Source organism: Neovison vison, chromosome 1 (assembly GCF_020171115.1).
Source record: "Neovison vison isolate M4711 chromosome 1, ASM_NN_V1, whole genome shotgun sequence".
In the NCBI taxonomy this organism is placed as follows: Eukaryota; Metazoa; Chordata; class Mammalia; order Carnivora; family Mustelidae; genus Neogale; species Neogale vison.
The window spans coordinates 201,687,621-201,709,254 of NC_058091.1; the positions used below are offsets into that span (position 1 = coordinate 201,687,621).

The 21,634-nt window shown below is 37.8% G+C and overlaps 1 long non-coding RNA gene across 5 annotated transcripts; it reads left to right on the forward strand.

Annotated features, from left to right (window-relative positions):
- Positions 1 to 526: 526 nt before the first annotated feature.
- LOC122917604 lies at positions 527 to 18,848 on the forward strand. Of its 5 annotated transcripts, none has more exons than XR_006386416.1 (5): positions 527 to 1,304; positions 2,230 to 2,337; positions 5,427 to 5,523; positions 15,754 to 15,884; positions 17,896 to 18,848. It is a non-coding gene; the product is annotated as an uncharacterized LOC122917604 (long non-coding RNA). The 5 variants fall into 5 exon arrangements; XR_006386412.1 differs by lacking the exons at positions 15,754 to 15,884; positions 17,896 to 18,848 and adding exons at positions 5,718 to 5,770; positions 12,763 to 13,180; XR_006386415.1 differs by lacking the exons at positions 15,754 to 15,884; positions 17,896 to 18,848 and adding exons at positions 5,718 to 5,770; positions 6,269 to 6,296.
- The last annotated feature ends 2,786 nt before the right edge of the window (positions 18,849 to 21,634 follow it).

A 21,634-nucleotide genomic window follows, 5' to 3' on the forward strand; every position in this document is an offset into this window, starting at 1 on the left:
TTATAATAATTTTAGACCCCAAAGCAGTGTGATGACTTGATGCATAATTTTCAACACATGGTTTATTAATCCATTCTTCCTGTGCTTCGTTTCAAATACTGGAAACTATAAAAAGATCTGTGTGTCACTCCCCTACCAGGGGGGTAAAAAAGGAAAGAAAGAAACGAAAAGCCTAACAAACACGGAAAAAAAATCAAAGCAACTGGAAGCTCAGTTTTGAGGAAACACATGGGATTGAAGCATCCGACGCAACTCTGTAACCAACTCTCACATGTGACACCCCCCCTCCCCCGCCCCGCACAATCCTGGTTGCCACCAGTCTGAGGAGAGGAGACCGTGCTCCCAGGCAAGTGTGCAGCGGCTGGGGCCCTGCGGGGCGGGGGAGCTGACGCCACTCACGGAGCGGGGAGGGTCTTCCAGGAAGCCGCAGGCTCGGCTGACGGCCGGGCTGCGGGTCGGGACCCGGGCCGCGCCGCCTGGGCCGGCACGTAGCGCCCAGCGTGACTCAGCGCTGACTCACCGCGCTCGCTGCCAGTGGATTTCCCCGTCAGCGGCTCCCGCTTGCCTGTCCTCGCCGCCGCCTGCTCCGCGAGCCCTTTCCTGCACGCCAGGCCAGTCCCTGCGATTTCGGCAGAGCAGCGGGGCCGACTTCACCGCCTTTGAATCCCGACCAAAGCAGGGAAGTGACTGGCTTTGTTTTTTTTGACTTTAAGAGCTCAATGGCCCACTAATCAAATTCTTTCATCAAAGGCCTGTTGGAGCATATCCCTAACATAGATCGTCCTTCCTCGGTGACTTAAAGATGACCTCTGCTCAGAGTTTGCTCCTGTCGTCCTAAGCCTGCATCTTATTTTTATCCCACATTTTCTTAGGTTATCTTTTCAATATGTTTGGTAACTAGTCTTGGCACAAACCCACAAGGGCAGTGACGCAAATCAGGTTGGAACTTGGCATGATGTGTGGGCTTGAGTGACTTACTGTAAAAACCAGGGAATGCTTCATAAAGACGTTACTATGGGCCATTTCAGCTGCTGCTTAGATGCCCTGCTCAGTTTCAGTCTGTCACTACCATCTCTGCAAGGTACCAGGACAGACTGTTAAAAATGCAGACTCTTGAGCAGTCATACTTACTCTTCCTCTCCAGGATTCCACAAGGAAAGCAGCAGTACGGCAGGATTTCTCCAACTGCAGCTCTTGGACCTCGGCATGGAGAGTGGCTGGGGGGATGTGGCCACAGTGCAGGTTCTTAGACCCCTGCTCCAAACTACAGACTGGAAACCATTTGTTTGTTTGAGGGTTATTTGGTAAGATTTTTATTCATTTATTTGTGAAAAAGTGAGAGAGAAAGTGTGAGCACAAGCAGGGGGAGTGGCAGGCAGAGGGAGAAGCAGGCTCCAAGCAGGCTTTGCACTGGGCAAGGAGCCTGATGGGAGGATGGGATCCCAGAACCCTGGGATCATGACCTGAGCCTAAGGCAGATGTTTAAGCAATTGAGCCACCCAGGTGTCCCTGGAAATCGATCTCAATGAGCAGCCCATCAGAGATGCCTATGTATGCTGAAGTTCAAAAACTACTAGCCAGAGGATGACAGTGTGAGACATTATCCTGTGAAGATGCTAGGAAACATTCTCACAGTGGAGAACACCTTGTTCTAAAGTTGATTTTGAAGTTCTGATACTAGGCAACCCAATTTCTAAAACTGGTTTTACATACAATTTTGCTTAACTGTATATTAATACAGATACATTCTTTTTCTTTTTAATTAGACATTTGGCTATGCAATGAAATGTAGTATCTACAGAGTAAATTTTATTAGAGACCTGTTATTTCCTAAACCTGACTCTGCATCAGAATTAGCTACAGAGCCCTTTAACACTAATTCCTGGACCACACCTCATGCCTAAAGAAACATCATCTCTGAAGATGAGACCTAAGAACTGGCAATTTGAAAAACTCTGAAAGTTAGGTCTCTGGACCTTAGCAAATGACCACTCTTCCCAAGTACAAGAGAAACTTCATTAATTTCATGATAATTGGCTTGTATTGTTCTTTTATGGTGCCCACTCATCTCTGCCTGCACTGTTTCCTTTTGAAATCACAACTGAAAAAATAAAATGAAAAGTGACTACATAAGATACCAACTTAGTATTATACTGCTAAATGTATGTCTTTAGAAACTGAATTTGAAACCTTTGTTTTCTATTTTTTTGTTTGTTTGTTTTTGGACAGGAGCTATTGGGAGATTGGAGAATAATCTAGGAATCTATTTTGAAACTTTCCCTATTCTTCTTCCCTGGGATATTTTACTTGTTTACCATTTTCTTTTCATCTCATTGGGTAAGTTTCCCCCACTTTATCCCTGTTAGTTTTGTGGCAGAAAACCTAAATGTGACACATATCTGACAAGAGACCTCTCCTTGCTGACTCTTCTCCAAGTATGGTCTTTGAACCAGAAACATGGACATCACCAGGAAACTTCTAAAAAATGCAGACTCTCAGGCTCCACCAGAACTACCATATTAGAATCAACAATTTAGCAAGATCTCCCAGGTGATTTTGTGTATATAAAATAATATTGGAACTACTGGTTTGTAGTAATGGTAACAATCTGAGGCTGATGGAATTTAAAAAAGAGGAAACAGGAAGTGGGTGTGAGTTAGTTTCCTGGGGCTGCCAGAGCAGAGGTCCACCAACTAGGTGACTTACAACAGAAATTTTCTTCCACAAGTTCTGGAGGCTAGTAGTCCACCAAAATCAAGATAGATAGAACCATTTGTTCTATCAATGGTACTGGTTAAGACAAAATTCTACCATGATATTACCATAAAAGTAAGCCCTAAAATTTAAAAAAAAAAAAAATTAGAGCTTAAACTATAACCACAATGAGAGACAAACTGATATCATCTTGGGATCAGGGTAAGAAAATGAAGGGAATCCTTAAAACATCAGGAAGAGATAAGAATAGGACCAGAGAGGCAGCTCCAAGCTAGTAATGTCTTTTTAAAAGCTCTTGACTGTAGCAGACATTTGTTTCTGTTAGCCCAGCATCGGTTCTCCCTCTTTCCTCTAAAGAGAACTCTCATCATACTCACTAGCATTTTAGTGCAGGACATCAACCAGTTTCCCTTCCCCCTTCCTCCCAAGGGTGAAACACATGACTCTTTAATTTCTGTCCTGCACATCTAAATCTGGGTGAGTCCCAAAAATGCAGAGAGTGGCTGAAGCAGTCATTTCAGTCGTCATGCTGGAAGACACTAACCAGATGTGTCAGTCTGTCCACTGAGAATATCACAGTAACCCTAGCTGCTGTCCTCCCCAAGTCCCACTTGTTTAACTTCTTTTGTTCTCAGAGCTACCCAGTGTCTTTCCAAATGGTTTTCATTAGTTTCAAAGTCTAACATTTTTAATGTTTATTTTTAACTTACCATTTTAGACTATTTCTTATTATTTATTATAATTTAGTGTTAGTTATTTTAATGGAGCCAAGAGTTTGCCCCAGTTGGTTTCTATTGCTTATAACAAAGGAGCCTGACTGTTACGAAATTATTGATGGGGAGAACACATACTGCCCACAGCCACCCCACTAAAACAACCTGACTATAATCTGCATCCATGACAAACAGGACTCTTGAAATATAGCAAAGGCCTTTTCAGTTTGTTTTTTCAATTGATTTTACCAGCTATCATTACTGCCCTGTACTTCAAACTGAGTCATTCTTCCCTTCTGAGCCACCCAAATTGCCAGGGGGCACATAAGAGAGAATTACTTTTGTTATGCTGCTTGTGGTCACCAATAATCATCTTTATGTTGCCTCCAATTCCTCATTGTGGTTTTCATGATATTTCCAATATTAAGGAGATTAAAGGAAAGTACTCCAAAGTTTCTCATTGGAGCTATTTTACCAGGGGGCTAATTGGCAAAAACAAAGTCCCTATGATGCCAGACTAAGTGTAATTTTTTTCTTTTCAAGCAAAGATTAGCCTAAAGCCTTCATCCTGGCCAACACGAAAATGTTGTCTTTTGAACTCCACTGATAAAATTTAATGTGATCAAGATATATCAAAATCCATACTCCCTATTCTCCTCAATCTCCCTTCACATTAATTTCCTTAATTTTATCTTCTGCCAGTGGTTGCATGGTAGATATGGTTTCATTTGGCTGGAGTAGGAAGCATATAAGGAAGAATAAACCCAAAAAAGTGGTTGTTTTGAAATTATAGTGAATCATGAATGTCATAGTGAGGACTTTCTACTTAAATTTTTTTTTTTAAAGATTTACTTATTTCAGAGAGACAGAGAGAGAAAGAGCAGGCCCACCCACATAGACTCCTGACTGAGCGTCTGAGCCAGAAGGGGAGCTCCATCCTGTAACCATCAGATCATGACCTGAGCCTAAATCAAGAGTCAAACCCTTAACCTAATGAGACACCCAGGTGCCCCTTAAATATAATTCTTTAATTTTTTTTTTAAGATTTATTTATTTGAGAGAGAGAGAGGGCTTGCCCAGGTGAGCACGGGGCGAAGGCTGCAGGGAGAGGCAGAAAAAGTCTTAAGTAGACTCCATGCTGAACATGAGCCTTACTGGGGACTCAGTCTCACAACCCTGAGATCAGAACCTGAGCCAAAACCAAGAGTCCGACACTTAACCAACTGCACTGCCCAGGTGCCCCTCTTGAATGTTTCTGATCAAGATAAAGAAGTGACACTTATCAACTGCATATTACACACCTGGAGCTATATTATCCATTGATAGGTGAAGATTTAGCCTTCTGAAATGCACCTAAGAATTTAAGTAAAATATTTAAGCCTCAGGAGATTTTTTTTTTTTAAATAGAGGACTTTTTAAAAAGATTTTATTTATTTATTTGACAGAGACACAGTGAGAGAGGGAACACAAGCAGTGGGAGTGGGAGACGGAGAAGCAGGCTTCCCACTGATCAGGGAGCCCAATGTGGGGCTCGACCCCAGGACCTCTCAACAACTGAGCCACCCAGGTGCCCCAGATATTTTTTAAATCAGTGACAGACAATATGAATATCTACTTTGTTAAAAGAGGATATATGCTCCCTGTCATTCTCCTCACTTTCTTTCTTTCTCTTTGTATCTGTCAAATTCTGTCCTCTGAGTATTACCCTTTTAAACCTTACTGGGATTGATAATATTCATATATATCTCAACTGTTCTGGAGTTTGTCTACAGGTTTAACACTGAAATAAAAAAAATAAACAACTGGTATTACTAAGACTATATGAATATTCTTCATGGCAGAATGTAGTATAGTCATGACTACATGTCTTTTTCTATACTCTGTTTTTCATAAAGTTTTTAACTGTCCTTCTCTCTCTTTTTTTTTTTTTTTCATTATCTCCCATAATTTCTTCCAAAATTCTCATACTACCTGGTCAATGAAGACTTCTTTTTCTAGGAGATCTCCAGTCCCTGCTACCCTCCAGCCTCTGAACCAACTGCACTCCAGGCCTGTGGAGCAGCTATCGCTGAGACTGCCTGCACTGCAATACTAGGTGAGAGACTGTTTCTCAATCTCTTTGTCACTAACATATTCCCTCATGCTCCAGCATCTTTTAAAGACAGAATACCTGGGAAATAAATGCACTAATTCTTATATTCCTGGAAATGTTTTTATTCTGCTTTTACATTTATTTGATATTTAAGCTGGGTATAGAATTCTTGGTTGAAAATCACTTTCTTTCAAAAGGTCTGACAGTATTCCTCCATTGTCTTCTGCCAGTAGTGAAGAAGAAAAATGAGGTAAAAGCCTGAATCTCAATCTTTTATTTCCTTTTTCACTCATCTTGAATTTCTTCTATTCTAAGCTTTCTATATTTTGACGGTGTTGTTCCTAGATATAGGCATTTTCTCATTTATTCTACTTATCACTTAGCAGAAAACTTTCTGAGAACTCAAGGCTTCCTTACGCTCTCTATTTTTTCTGTATTTCCTTTCTCCATTTTCTCTGACTTCTTCTGGAAATGTGGGTAATCAGATCTTGGATATCTAGGACAACTGTTTTTCTCATAGCTCTTCTACCTTGTTTTTTTGATTCTTTGCACTATATTTTGAGCAACTTCCTTAATTTTAACTTCTCATCCTTCTATATACATTTTCATATTGGGAAGTATGTATTTAGTTTCTGAGGATTCTTACTTAGTATCTGATTATTCTTTTATTATAACTAATCCTATCTGCTTGAATTTCTCTGACAAACTTATTAGGACTTCTCGTTTGTTTAAGAATTCTTTGTTCCAGGGCACCTGGGTGGCTCAGTGGGTTAAGCCTCTGCCTTCGGCTCAGGTCATGATCTCAGGCTCCTCGGATCGAGCCCCGCATCTGGCTCTCTGCTCAGCATGGAGCCTGCTTCCCCCTCTCTCTGCCTACTTGTGATCTCTGCCTATCAAATAAATAAATAAAATCTTAAAAAAAAATTCTTTGTTCTTTGAATTATTTGTATTTCCTTATTCCATGCTTATATCTATTTCCTGATGCATTTAAAGTGTCTAGGTTGTGTTTTTATATTTATAAAGAGGCTGCCTTCCAGGTCAGGTCATGATCCCAGACTCCTGGGATTGAGTCAAACTCCCTGCTCAGCAGGGAGTCTGCTTCTCCTTCTGCCACTTACCCACTTGTGCGTTCTTGTGCTCTCTCTCTCAAATAAATAAAATCTTTAAAAACAATTATTAAAAAAAAAAAAAAAAGCACAGATGCCTGGATTCTACCTAGGGATTATGATTGAGCACCTCTAGGATGGACCTAGATATCTCTATTTTTTTTTCTGATACCTTCCCCAGCTTTTGTACACAACCAGTACTGAGTACCACCAAGTTACTAGGGCTTAGGGAAGAGGTAACTTTACAAGATAAAGCAGAGGTAGGATCCTCATGACCTGGCAAACGCCTGGTTATGGGGAGAAGAAAAAGAATGGAATCAAAAACAACTGCCAGTTTTTAACCTTGAGTGACTTCAAAAGTGACAGTGAAATTACCATAAGTGGGGAAGTGATAAGTAGTACTTCCTTCTTGATTTCTCCTTAACAGATACTGTACTAAATGCCACCCCTATGAATATACATATATATATATATTTTTAAAGATTTTATTTATTTATTTGACAGAGAGAGAGATCACAAGTAGGCAGAGGCAGGTAGAGATGGGTAGGGGAAGCAGGCTCCCTGCTGAGCAGAGAGCCCGATGTGGGGCTCGATCCCACGACCCTGGGATCATGACCTGAGCCGAAGGCAGAGGCTTTAAACCACTGAGCCACCCAGGCAACCCCCAGCCCTGTGAATATTACCAAGGAGCTCCTTATGTGGAAAAATCACTAATAGGGATGTTAGATTACAATAAAATAATGAATAAATAGATGTGTAAATATATTCTCAGGCTGGAGAACTAGTATTTATATGTACAACATAAACAATCTATCCACTTTTGACCATTTATGAAGTTATTAAAAGATTTGCATAGAGCATTCCAAACTGAATGTGAGTTATCTACTAGTAGAGAATTCCTGGTTTTCTTTCAACCAAGTGTCTTAACTTCTCAAATGTAAAAGAGCAAAATTCAAATATATAATACCTCTTGTGCTTAATGTATCTGAACACAAAAGTGCAAAAAAACCTCAATATCTACAGCTCTTCATAGGGCTTATATTCTTATAAAATGTTGTTCACATAAGTTCACTTTCTATTAATAGTACAGCATGATGACTCATTTTGTACATTTAGAGTCTATTGAGGATTTTTAAATCTGTAATACCTGTGGTAACCAATAGCTCCTTCACATTACAACACCTATTTGGGGGACAAAGTTCTTCAAAAATACTGATTTTTTTTTCTTTTTAAAGATAAAGGTATAATTTATATGCAGTAATTTTAGTCTTTTCAATGCAAAATTCTGTAAATTTTGACAAACATATACTCATATAACCAAAATCAAATAAAAGTAATTCACCACTCCTCAAATTCCCTCTATATTCATTTGAAGTCAGATCCTAATGTCCCAAACCTCTGGCAACAACTGATCTGTTTCCTCTTTATTTTTCCCCTCTCCAGATTGCCATATAAATGTTATAGGAGTATATAGCCCTTTACATTTGGTTTCTTTCATTTAGCATAATGCATGTAAGATTCATCCATTTTCTTCCATGTACCATGAGTTTGTTACTTTCATTGCTCATAATATTCTATTATATAGATGCACCACAGTTAATTTATCCAAATAATGATATTTAACCACTGACCAATAACTTTATTTGGTTGAAGAAATGGTTTCATGACTATTAAATTATGCTATTTATCACAAAAAGGGAAAAATTAGATAAATCCCCTTTTGCCTTGAATTCTTTAGTATTTGACTGTATGTTAGGTATAGCTATTTCAACCAAATTTTTTATATAACTGAAAAAAACCCAGACATTTATTATATCTTTAATTGTGGGTATACATTTGAAGCAGGTGTTATAATTTAAGGGTTTTATCTTTTTTTATTTGATAAATAAAAATATATTTATTACTATAAACTTCCAGATATACCAGTTTGGCCACTGTTTATAAGTTTTGTTATTAGCAGAGTTTTTGTTAATTTACAAATCATTTGTATTAGCCATTTTTCTTTTTCTTCTATTTATGTTTATTAACATAATATATTATTTGCCCCAAGGGTACAGTTCTGTGAATCATCAGGCTTACACATTTCACAGCACTCACCATAGCACATACCCTCACCAATGTCCATATTGAAGGGTTTTCTTTTCCTAGAATGGAAATGACAACATATACTATTACTATTGCTGATAACACCAGAGAATGTTTTGCTTAAACTTCTGAAGGCAAATAATACATGAAGGCCCTAATCAACCCAGATCTCTGAAATGGCTCACTTCCCACTGCAACCCTGTTAATCTTTTAGCCCATGGAGGCAACAGGTGGGTTAGCAAACAGCTAATAGAAGGACAACTGCTGTCCTTCAGGATCAGTGCCAATGGAAAAAAAGTGACCTGAAATACAGATCTCAGGCCTGACATGATGAAAATCTAATGCCACAGCTGCTGTCTCTCACAACTGTCACTCATCATGGTTTTTTTTTAATGTTTTTTAATTGAAATATAATTGGCATACACCATTAGTTTCAGAGGTACAGCATAATGATTCAATATTTGTATGTATTGTAAAATGATCACTGCAGTAAGTCTAGTTACCATCTGTCACCATAGTTACACAGGTTTTGTTTTTTTCTCTATGAGAACTTTCTAGAACCATTCAGCAACTTTCAAGTATGCAATACATTAATGACTATGGTCACAATGCTGTACATTACACCCCCATGGCTTACTAACTGGAAGTTGGTACCTCATGATCCCCTTACCCATTTCACTCATACCCTTCCCAATCTGTTCTCTGTATCAGTGAAGTTTGTTTTGGTTTTTCGTTTTATGTTCCACATATAGTTAAATCATATGGTACTGGTCTTTCATTTTGTTTCACTAAGCATGATACACTCAAGGTCCATCGAGGTTGTCACAAACAGCAAAATTACATTCTTTTTTTATGACTGGGTAGTATTCCACTATATATATGTATACCACAACCTCTTTATCCATTCATCCATTGACAGACACTTGGGTTGTTTCTATATATTGGCTACTGCAAATAATGTTACCACAAACATAGGGGTGCATATATTTTATTGGATTGGTGTTTTGGGGTTTTGTTTTGTTGTTTTCTTTTGGATAAATACCCAGAAGTGGAATTACTTGATCATATGATAGCTCTATTTTAATTATTTCAAGGCACCTCCATATTGTATTCCATAGCAACTGCAACAGTTTACATTCTCATCAAGAGTGCACAAGGGTGGGATGCCTGGGTGGCTCAGTGGGTTAAGCCGCTGCCTTGGCTCAGGTCATGATCCAAGGGTCCTGGGATGAGTCCCGCATCGGGCTCCTTGCTCAGTGGGGAGCCTGCTTCTCTCTCTGCCTCTGCCTGCCTCTCTGCCTGCTTGTGTGTACTCACTTGCTCGCTCTCTCTGGCAAATAAAAGAAAAATCTTTAAAAAAAAAAGTGCACATTTGGCACATCCTTGCCAATACTTATTATTTCTTGTCTTCTCAATAACAGCCGTTCTGACAGGTATAATGTATATCTCATTATTGTTGATTTGCACTTCTCTGATGATGAGTGATGTTAAGCATCTTTTTTTTTTTTAAAGATTTTATTTATTTATTTGACAGAGACAGATCACAAGTAGGCAGAGAGGCAGGCAGAGAGAGAGAGGAGGAAGCAGGCTCCCTGCTGAGCAGAGAGCCCGATGCGGGACTCGATCCCAGGACCCTGAGATCATGACCTGAGCTGAAGGCAGCGGCTTAACCCACTGAGCCACCCAGGCGCCCTAAGCATCTTTTCATATGCTTGTCAGCCATCTGTAGGTCTTCTTCAGAAAAATGTCTACTCAGATCCTCTACCCATTTTTTAATCAGTCTGTTTTTTGGTAATATTAATCCTGTATTGGATATATAATTTGCAAGTATCTCTCACTTAGTACATAGCCTTTCATTTTGCTGATAGTTCCCCTAGCTGTGCAGAAGCTTTTTAGTTTGATGTACCGCCATTTGTTTCTTTTGCCTTTAGCGTCAGGTCCCAAAAATCATCAACAAGACCAATGTCAAGGAGATTACCCCCTATGTTTCTTCTAGGATTCTCATGGTTTCCGGTCTCACATTTAAGTCTTTGATCTATTTTGAATTATTTTTTATGTATGGTGTAAGTTAGTGATCCAGTTTTATTCTTTTGCATGTGGCTGTCCAGTTTTCCCAACACTATTTATTGAAGAAAGCATCCTTTCCCATGTCCTTTCTCATTGCCTTCTTTGTTATAAATTTACTACATATGCATGGGTTTATTTGGGGGCTCTTTATTCTGTTCCACTGATGCATGTGTCTGTTTTTATGCCAATAATACCATGCTATTTTGATTATTACAGCTTTATAACATAATCTGAAATCAGGGTCTGTGATGCCTTGTTATTTTTGTCAAGATTGCTTTGACTATTTGCAATCTTTTGTGTTTCCATACAAGTTTAGAATTTAGTATTTTTTTTTGTTCTAGCTCTGTCAAAAGTGATGTATTTTGATAGGGATTTCATTCAAACTGCAGATTGCTTTGAGTAATATGGATATTTCAGTAATATTAATTTTCCAATCCATGAGCATGAAATATGTTTGCATTTATTTGTCTTTTTTAATTTCTTTCATCAATATTTTGGTATTCAGTGTATAGGTCTTTCACCTCCTTGATTAAATTTATTCCTATGTATTTTATTCTTGCTTAATGTAATTATAAATGGGATTATTTCTTAGTTTCTCTTTCTTAAAATTTACTTATTTCTATTTAAATTCAATTAACATGATGAATTATTGATAGAGGTCAGTGATTCATCAGTCTTAAATAATTCCCACTGCTCAATATATCCTATGCCCTCCTTAATGCACATTACCCAGTTATACGATTCCCCACCCTTTTCCACTCCAGCAACCCTCAATTTGTTTCCTATGCTTAAGAGTCTCTTATGGCGGATGCCTGGGTGGCTCAGTCAGTTAAGCATCTGCCTTGCTGAGGTCATGATCCCAGGGTCCTGGTCAAGTCCCACATCTGGCTCCAGGCTCACTGGGGAACATGCTTCTCCCTCTGTCTGCCACTCCTACCGCTTGTATATACTCTCTTTCTCTCTCTGACAAATAAATAAAATCTTTTTTTAAAAAGTCTCTTATGGTTTGTCTCCCTCTCTGATTTTGTCTTGTTTTATTTTTTCCTCTCATTCCCTATGATCCTGTTTTGTTTCTTAAATCTTATCAGCAAGACTTAATTTCTCTGATAGTTTGTTAGTACATAAAAATGCAACAGGTTTTGCATATTGATTTTTTAGCCTGAACTTTACTGAACTGATTTATTGGTTTTAACCAGTTTTGGTGGAGTCTGTAAGGTTTTCAATATGTAAAATCATGTTGTTCATGACAGTGACAGTTTTACTTTTTCCTTTCCAATTTGGACGTCTTTTATTTCTTTTCCTCCTTAACTACTCTGGTTAGGACTTCCAGTATATGGTAAATAAAAGTGGTGATAGTACACAACCTTGTCTTCTTCCTGTTCTTAAAAGAAAAGCTTTTAGGGGCACCTTAGTGGCTCAGTTAAGTTTCTGACTCTTGATTTTGACTCAGGGCATGATCTTGGGGTGCTGGGATTGAGCCCCACACTGGGCTCTGCAATGAGCACAGAGCCTGCTTATCTTTCACCTTCCCCCAACTTGTGCTCTCTCTCTAAAATAAATAAATAAAATCTTGAAAGAAGGAAGAAAAAAAGAAAAAAGAAAAGAAAGCAGGCTTTTAACTTTCCACTCTTGAGCAGTGTTAGCTGTGGTCTCCTCATATATGGCCTTTACTGTGCTGAGGTATGCTTCATCTAAACAAACTCTGTGAACATTTTTTTTTAATCTAAAAGTATGCTAAATTTTGTCAACTACTTTTTCTGCATCTCTTGAGATCATTTTTATTCGTTCACATTTTTAATGTGGTATATCATAGTTATTGATTTGTGGATTGTGAAACATCCTATCATCCCAGAAATAAATCACACTCAATCATGGTGAATGCTTCTTTTAATGTATTGTTGAATTCAGTTTGCTTGTATTTTGTTGAGGGTATTTTTCATCTATGTTCATCAGGAACACCGGTCTGTGGTCTTCTTTTTTACAGTGTCTTTGACCAGTTTTGGCATGGAGTATTGCTGGCCTTTGAAAATGAGTTCAGAAGTGTGCCTTCCTCTTCAAGTTTTTGGAAGAGTCTGAGAATTGGTATTAAAATCTTCAAATGTTTGGTGAAATTCATGAGTGAAGCTCTCTCCTCCTGGACTTTTGTTTTTTGGGAGGTTTTTGTTTACTGATTCAATCTTGTGGCTGTTTTGTAATTCTTCTTTATTCCTTTCTTCCCTTGTGCCTTGATGACTTTATGTAATATTCTGCTCAGATTCCTTTCTTATCTTTTATGTATCTACTATAGGTTTTCTTTTTATGGCATCACAAGGCTCACACATAATGACCTATTTGTATAACCAACTATTTTAAGATGATAGCAAGTTATGCTCCACAAATAAGTGAAACCATATGATAACTGACTCTCTCTGCTTGACTTATTTCACTCAGCATAATCTCTTCCAGTCCTGTCCATGTTGGGTACTCATGGGGAGATGGAGCGGAGAAGGGAGTTGAGGGAAATTGGAAGGGGGAGGTGAACCATGAGAGACTATGGACTCTGAAAAACCACCTGAGGGTCTTGAAGGGGTGGGAGGTGGGAGGTTGGGGGAACAAGGTGGTGGGTATTAGGGAGGGCACGTATTGCATGGAGCACTGGGTGTGGTGCAAAAACAATGAATACTGTTATGCTGAAGAGAAATAAATTTTTTTTTAAAAAGACAACATAAATAAGACCAAAAAAATTTTTAAAAAAAGATGGTAGCAAAAAAAAAAAAAAAAAGATGGTAGCAAGTTAAGTCTGAACACATTTTTAAAAATCTGCATTTTTACAGCCCCACTCCCAATTTTATGTTTGATGTCACATTTTACATCTTTTTATTTTGTATGTCCCTTAACCAATTACTGTAGTTGTAGTTATTTTTACTATTTTCTTTTAAACTTCACACTAGCGTTATAAATGATTAACCCACTATCTTTTCTATAGATTGACATTTACCACTGAGTTTTTTACTTTTGTATGTTTTCTTGTTGCAAGTTAGTGCTCTTTTCTTTCGGCTTAAACAATTCCCTTTAGTATTTCTTGGATAAGGCTGGTTAAGTAGTGCCAAACTCCTTTAGCTTTTGCTTGTCTGGGAAACTCTCTCTCCCCTTCAGTTCTGAATGATAACCTTGCTGGGTAAAGTATTCTTGGTTGGAATTCTTTCCTTTCAGCACCTGAAAGTATCATGCTGTTCCCTTTGGGGCCTTAAAAAGTTTCTGCTGAGAAATTTGTTGGCAGCCTTGTGGAGGGAGGAAGTTCCCTTGTATATAACAAGTTGTTTTTCTTTTGCTGCTTTTAATCACTCATCATGTTTTAATTTCATAGTTTTGATTTAATCTTTTCTAAATACAGCACTGGATTAATACAGAACAAGAGAACAAGAGTCCCCAGCAAAGGAGCCAGATTGGTATTAGCACCACCCCCCTTTCACCACCTCCCCAGCCCTTTGAGTTTTATTTTTTGGGGATGATGGCATCTCTAAGACACCACTTTATGTTCATGAAGGCCAGAGCTTTGGAAGTAGCTCATAAGCCCAACAGAAATCACAGAGTTTTTATTTCATGGTGACTTCTTAACCTTTCTTACCCTGCTAATGAGGGTGCTTTTACCAGACATTCTGAGCTGTAACACATAGTGGAGTTAGGTCTACAGAAAAATGTCATATTTTTCAATGGTGTGCCCTAAGATTTCACCCTTCTCTAAGATTTTTACTTTAAAAAACTATCTTCAGCCATGGGTTACATTCTTTTACTTACGAAGCCATCTTTTAAAAAAATAAACCCTAGGCGTGCCTGGATGGCTGAGTCGGTTAAGTGTCCCTCTTGGTTGCAGCTCAGGTCATGATCTCAGGGTCATGGGATCAAACCCCTCATCAGGGTCAGCACAGAGTCTGCTTGATATTCTTTCCCCCTCCCTCTGTCCCTTCCTCCACTCATGCTCTCTAAAATAAATAAATAAAATCTTTGAAAACCCCTATATTGAATTATAGCTTTGTATATAATAAAATGTACCCATTCTAAGTGTACAGTTTTAACAAATGTATATACTTAGTGAGTATTCCAACACCCTCCCCACAACCAAAACCTCCCTAATGCCCTTTTTAGTCAGTTCTCTCTCTACACTCAGCCTTAGCCAACTGCTCTGCTTTCTATCATGATAAATTAGTTTTACTTTTTCAAGAATATTCTGTGAACAGTATGTATTCTTTTGGGGTCTGGATTTTTTACTTAGTATAAACCTTTTGAGGTTCATCAATGTTGTTGTATGCATGTATAACCAGTTCTTTTGTTCCTGAGTAGTATCCCGTTTTATGGATAGAACACCATTTGTTGATCCTTTCGCCTGCTAATTGGATGATGTCCCTATAGGGACTGTTATGAGTAAAGCTGCCATGGATATTTGTGAATAAGTTTCTGTGCAGTATTAATTTCTCCTAAAAAATATCTAAAAGCAAATGCCTGTGTTACATAATTAAGTATGTGTTTAGCTTTTAAGAAACTACAAGCTACTTTCCAGAATGGTTGTATCATTTTGAACTGCCATGAGTAATAGAGCTGACCCTGGAACAATGTGGTTGTTAAAAGCCCAAACCCCAAATGCCCAGTTGAAAATCTGAGTATAACTTTTGATCCCCCAAAACCTCACTTCTAATTGCCTATGGTTAACCAGAATCCTTACCAATAAAATAAACAGTCAACCAATACATATGTTTATATGGATTATATACTGTATTCTTATAATAAACTAAAGATTAAGAAAATATATTTATAGTACTATACTATACTTACTGAAAAAAATCCACATATGAGTGGACTAGCATAGTTCAAACCCATGTTGTTCAAGGGTCAACTGTATAATACATTCACAGAGCATTAAGTGCTACAGAGAAAAGTAAATTAAAAAAAAATACATATATATATATATGGCAAGTAGGTGTTATGTTGCTATTTATAGAAGATGGTAAGAAAAGGTTTCCTAGAGAAGAAGACATCTGAGCCAAAGCCTGAAGGAAGTAAAGGAGAATGCCATGAAAACATCTGGAGAAACAACATTCCGAAGGCAAAAAGAACAGCACAGGCAGAAAGGTATTCCTTGCTGTGTTTAAGGAATATTAAAGAGACCAAGGGATCTGCAACAGAGCAAGAGAGAAGGAAAATAGGAAAAGAGGTCAGAAAGGTAGGGAGCTCAGCTCACATAGGGCCTTATAGGCCAATGAACTTTGGAATGAATGAAATGGGAAGTCACTAGATGATTTTGAGCATTAAAGGGACACAATTTATCTTATATTTTAGAAGGATCACTTTGATGTGGGAAATAGACTACAGCAAGCAAGCATGAAAGTAGATAGACCAGCAAGAATGTTACTATAATTGCCCAGACAGAAGACTAGACTAGCAGATAGTGAACCTGGAGAAAAGTGGTGGAATCCTGGACATGTTCTAAAGATAGAGCTGGCAATATTACCAATGAATGGAAAGAGTCCTGGTGAAAGGAGTCAAACTGAATCAGGTCAATCCAATTCCAACTCCATACTTCCTTTAAGAACAGGAAAAAGAAAAAGGGAGGTAAAAAATACAGTCTGTGTTGTTAACAACTAGCAACTAAGTTGAAACTCATGGTCACTGGCAAAGCCAAACTGTTTTAATCACCCAAAATATCCTCAATCTAAATAGCTCAATGTGTCTGCCTGAAATAAGTTTAATGTTATGAAAAAAAATGTAATATACCAATTATAATACCAATTTATGAACATTGCAGAATTTGGGGCATATAAAAATACTTCTCTCAAGGTTTGGAAATAATAAAGTAAAACAAGAATCACAGCAATCCTATGAAATATGAGATGAACAACTATTAACCCTACTATTCCATAGGTTACAAATTTTAAGTCCAGATAAATATATGGGTCCTTTGGGCCAAATTCTAATGTACTGAGATGTAGGATCAGTCTGCTGACTCTAAGTCTGGCCCAGATGCACTCCTTGATCAATTTCTATGCCTAGTTAAGACTGCCAATCTTTTCTGCCTGTTTTAAAGACATCAAATACCAATACCTTTAATACCCAAGATATACATCCTGAAACACAAATAGACAACTGTAAGATATTCTACAAGGCATTAGCAGATTTCAGAGAGCCCACCAAATGATAGCTCAACAAATCATAAAGAACTTAGAATTTGATGATCTTTATCAGCCACCCTAAGTATTCTGAAACATCTCATGCGCTTTAGCCGTATGGATTTCCTTTTTGTGTATTTTTCAATAGCAAAATCTGTTCAAATACATGTGTGTATTACAGGTGGCGGGTTGAAAGGGATGGTTTCCAAATTCACAAGAAAGAATATCTGTAAACACATTTAAACAAATTATGTTTGGGAACTGTACTTTTTACTTCTCTGATGGTGACCATATGATAATTACATTCCCCCTAAAATAAAAAATAAAAACAAAAAAGAGAGGGCTATAGAATTAAATCTACCAAACATTTGGGTTGTGTGGATTCTTTTATTACACTGTAAATATTTTGCATATGTCTGGAGCAAGCACCAGTAATTAGGCCATAATGGCAACTTGTCACTCTTAAACACAACAGCTGTGTGTATTTGGAAAGATTAAGAACTAGATTGTTCAGTAATTCTGGGAGCCTTGTTTACCAAGCTAAGATGGCTAGCAAGAGTCTTACTGTTTACTTGGTATGATTTACTTGTTATTTTATTAAATATTTAAGACTGCATGGTTTAAAATTTTATACAGAAAGCTTTTTTCCTAATTTGGAAGAGAATAAAGCTATAATTTAATTTAATTCTTTACAGTGACCCCAAAACATGCCACATACAATTTGATATGTGATCATTTCTTTTTGTAATCAATTATGACCCATTACATCTACACACACACATATTTTAGTATTAAAATTTATTTTCTTGGTTATTCCTTATAATTGTTCAGGAGGTAGTATTTCTGTTTTATACACAAAGGTATAAATATTCAAGTACGATGCACAAGCTAAAAATCACATGAGAGTAGAATGAGTAGCAGAACATGATTAATTTTGTATTTACAGATCATTGAGCCCCAAACATCTTTGTTTCTAGGCTGTTTTTCTGGTGAGCTGTTTGCTGTGTTTCCTGATGGAGAGACTCCAAATGCACATTTTATACAAATATAAGTTCAGAGCAGAATAAATTGTTAGTGAGAATGAGCACCCCTTCCAAATAAAATCCAGGATTCAAAAACAAACATAGCTGAGATTAACTGAAGATTTTGGAACATCAGGATAGACAGAGTAAACTGATAAAATAATAAAGTTTGTTAGTGACTTTTCTGATTTCTGTGGTTCAAGTGTACATCATGTTCATTTTGCTAAAAAAAAAAAAAAAAAACTCTGGAAAACTTACTAACCAGCAGAAATGTAAATTATAGATCTTAGTCATTGAAGTAACATAACTTAACATTACCTAGGTAGTAAATTTTTTAAAAACCCATTTTAAATTGGAACAGAGAAGCCCATTTGGAAACTGCTGTCAGTTATTCAACTAGCAAAGGCACTGAACATCTATTCTATGTCCATCAGTGGTGTAGGCTGATGAAGAGATATGAGAGAGTACATAAAACGTTCTCTGCTTTCAAATGATTTATAATCTAGTTCTTAGTGACAATTCTGTTTCACAATGGTAGATAAAAGCTTTAGATGTTCCTTGATATTCTTAAGAGAACCAAAATCTGTCAGAATCACATGACTTTTCTGTGAAATACCGTGTACAAACTGAAAACATCTGTTGTAAACAGCTTCCTTATTATATTGTATTCAGTGAATAAAGATTCCATATACCTGTTCGAAACACCTCACTGTGGAAGAAGCCTTGACCAACTAGGTGAGAACTACTCCACCCTCAGAAAAGAAAAATATTTGTTCTGCCTCCTGGTGCTGGCAAGGAACACATGAGATAATGAATATGCAAGTGCACACTGAAGATTTCCAGTCTATTTCTAAACAGACTGCTAAGCATCAAAGAGCCAAGCATATAATTGAAGCAATTAAGCTTTAGGAAAACAACTTAAAAATAAAATTTGACTAAAAAAATTAAATTTGAGTAATTATTCAACCTTGTTGGACACTCTGCCCAATCATCTCTCCTATTTTCTACCCAGTCTAACTGCTTTCTCTTTATCTTTTTCTTTTATTAAGATTTTATTTTGGAGGCACCTGGTGGCTCAGTGGGTTAAGCCTCTGCCTTCAGCTCTGGTCATGATCTCAGGGTCCTGGGATGCAGCCTGGCATCAGGCTCTCTGCTCAGCAGGGAACCTGCTTCTCTCTCTCTCTCTCTTCCTGCCCACTTGCAATTTCTCTCTCAAATAGATAAATAAAATCTTTAAAAAAATTTTTATTTTTAAGTAATCTCTACACCCAATGAGCCGAAGGCAGACACTTAACTAAGCTTCTAACTAACCAAGCGTCTAACTAATTAAGTGTCTAACTGACTAAGCCACCCCAGGCATCTCTTAGCAGAGACAATTTCATAAAGTCTATAAAGTTGAATTTACGTTATTGTGATGTACTTGAAAGTTGCCCTTTGAACAAGTAACTGTCAAGGTAAATGAACTAATATTTTTATCATCAAAAACAGAATGTGATCTATAAGAAAAATACAGTTTTTAAAGCTTGTTCATTGTTTATATGCCATGAAAAAGCAATTTTTGAAACACAGAGAAAAAACATTTTAGTCAAAATAGATGTAAAAATAAAGTAGACTACATTAGTGAAACAATCTATTGAATTCAAAACTATGAATTCAATTTACTGAATTCAAAAACTGTGCAAAATAATAGGAGCTTTCTAGGGAGGAGAGCTTTTTCTCAGTCTGTTTAAAAATCGCATAAACTTCTATAAAAGTTAATAACAGCTGAGTAAAATTATGAGAGCCAAACAGGAGTTACTGTGGTTTGCCTAAATCTGCTCAATCTTAACCATTTTAAAAGATATCTATCTTCGATATTTCATAAAAACCCAATAACTATAGCTTTAGAGTACTTGCTGTAATAGCTAAAATAATGACAAAGATTAGACTTCTAAGTAAAAACAAAAGGTCAAGGGATGCCTGGGTGGCTCAGTCGATTAAGCATCTTCCTTCAGCTCAGGTCATGAGCCCAGATTCCTGGGATCAAGTACTGCATCTAGCTCCCTGCTCATTGGGGAGTCGGCCGCGCCCTCTGCCCCTCCCCCAACTTGTGCTACTATGTGCGCGCACACGCTTGTGCGATCTCAAAAGTTCAAAATACGGTACTCATGTTTGCTTGACATTCTATAATCTCATCAAAATGAACGAAAAGTGATTTAAAAAGAATTCATAATAACAAAGAGGGCAGAAGAGAAGTCAATACAAGAAAATTTTAAGAAAGTGAAAAGCAGACACGGGAGCATGAACTACCTATTAATACTTTAGAAAGCAACCGTTGGAAAAGTCAAGAAACTAAGTTACATTTCACATTTCCTAAAGCCTCTAAATTGTTGGCAATGGGTACTTTTTTTTTTTTTTTTAAAGATTTTATTTATTTATTTGAGAGAGAGACAGTGAGAGAGAGCATGAGCGAGGAGAAGGTCAGAGAGCGAAGCAGACTCCCCATGGAGCTGGGAGCCTGATGCGGGACTCGATCCCCGGACTCCAGGATCATGACCTGAGCCGAAGGCAGTCGTCCAACCAACTGAGCCACCCAGGTGTCCCGGCAATGGGTACTTTTGAACTGTGAGGCTACCAGCAGGAGAATGAGGAGAAAGCGTTTATAGGAAGCAATTTGACATCTCCCCACCCCAGAGCTCTTCCCCTACTCTGTATGATGGATCTACTGTGCAAGTGGATATATAATGGCAGGTTTATTCTAGAGGGGATCTGTGAAACCGAGGATACTGACAAAATCAAAGCTAGATGTGCCATGCTAAAGACTGTGGAATTCAGTGAACTTTAATATATGGAATCCTAAGTGCAGCTATCTTGTCTTCCTGCACTTGGTTCCTGTAATGCCTGCTTCCAGCCTCTACCTTCTAGGCCTAGGAATGTGAAGTCATGTCTGGGGAGTCTGATCCAAGAAAACCTAGAAATCCTGACAATCAGGGTTCCGTCAGTGAAGAAGACCACCCAAATCAACAACCAAGGGCCAAGCCCCCATCACCATACTACACCTATGCCTAGAGGTGCCTAGAGGTACCCAGAGCTTCCCAGAGCCATCTAATCCCCCAGTCTTAGAAAACCAGAAGTCATTGGGTATCTGAGGACAGCCTCTGTGTGAAAGACAAAGATGGAAATAAGCAGAGAGAGGCAATCCTGAAGAGATGAACATAGGAGAGAGGAAAAAATGGAAACACTACCTTCCATATCCCAGAGACCAGAGAGTGTGGTATCCACAGCATTAGAACAGCATGATTATCTACCACCTATCTAAAGAGAACAAAAAAGAAAAAAAAAAAAAGAGAGAACAAAAAAGAGATCCTAAAAATTCAAAATATGAGAGTAGAAATTTTTTGAAAAAAACAAAAAACAATAAAAGGGCTTTAAGATAAATAGTTAAGTTGAGGGGTGCCTGGGTAGCTCAGTTGGTTAAGCACTCGACTTTTGGTTTTGGCTGGGGCCGTGTCAGGCTCCATGTTCAGCATGGAGTCTGCTCAAGATTCTGTTTCCCACTCCCTCTGCCTCTGTCCCAACCCCCTTTTTGTGCATGCATGCTTTCTCTCTAAAATAAATAAACACATCTTTAAAAAAATACTTAAGCTGAGGAAATCTCTCTGAAAGTAGAGCAAAAAGATAATGAGAAGATAACAATACAGAAAAGATTCAGAAG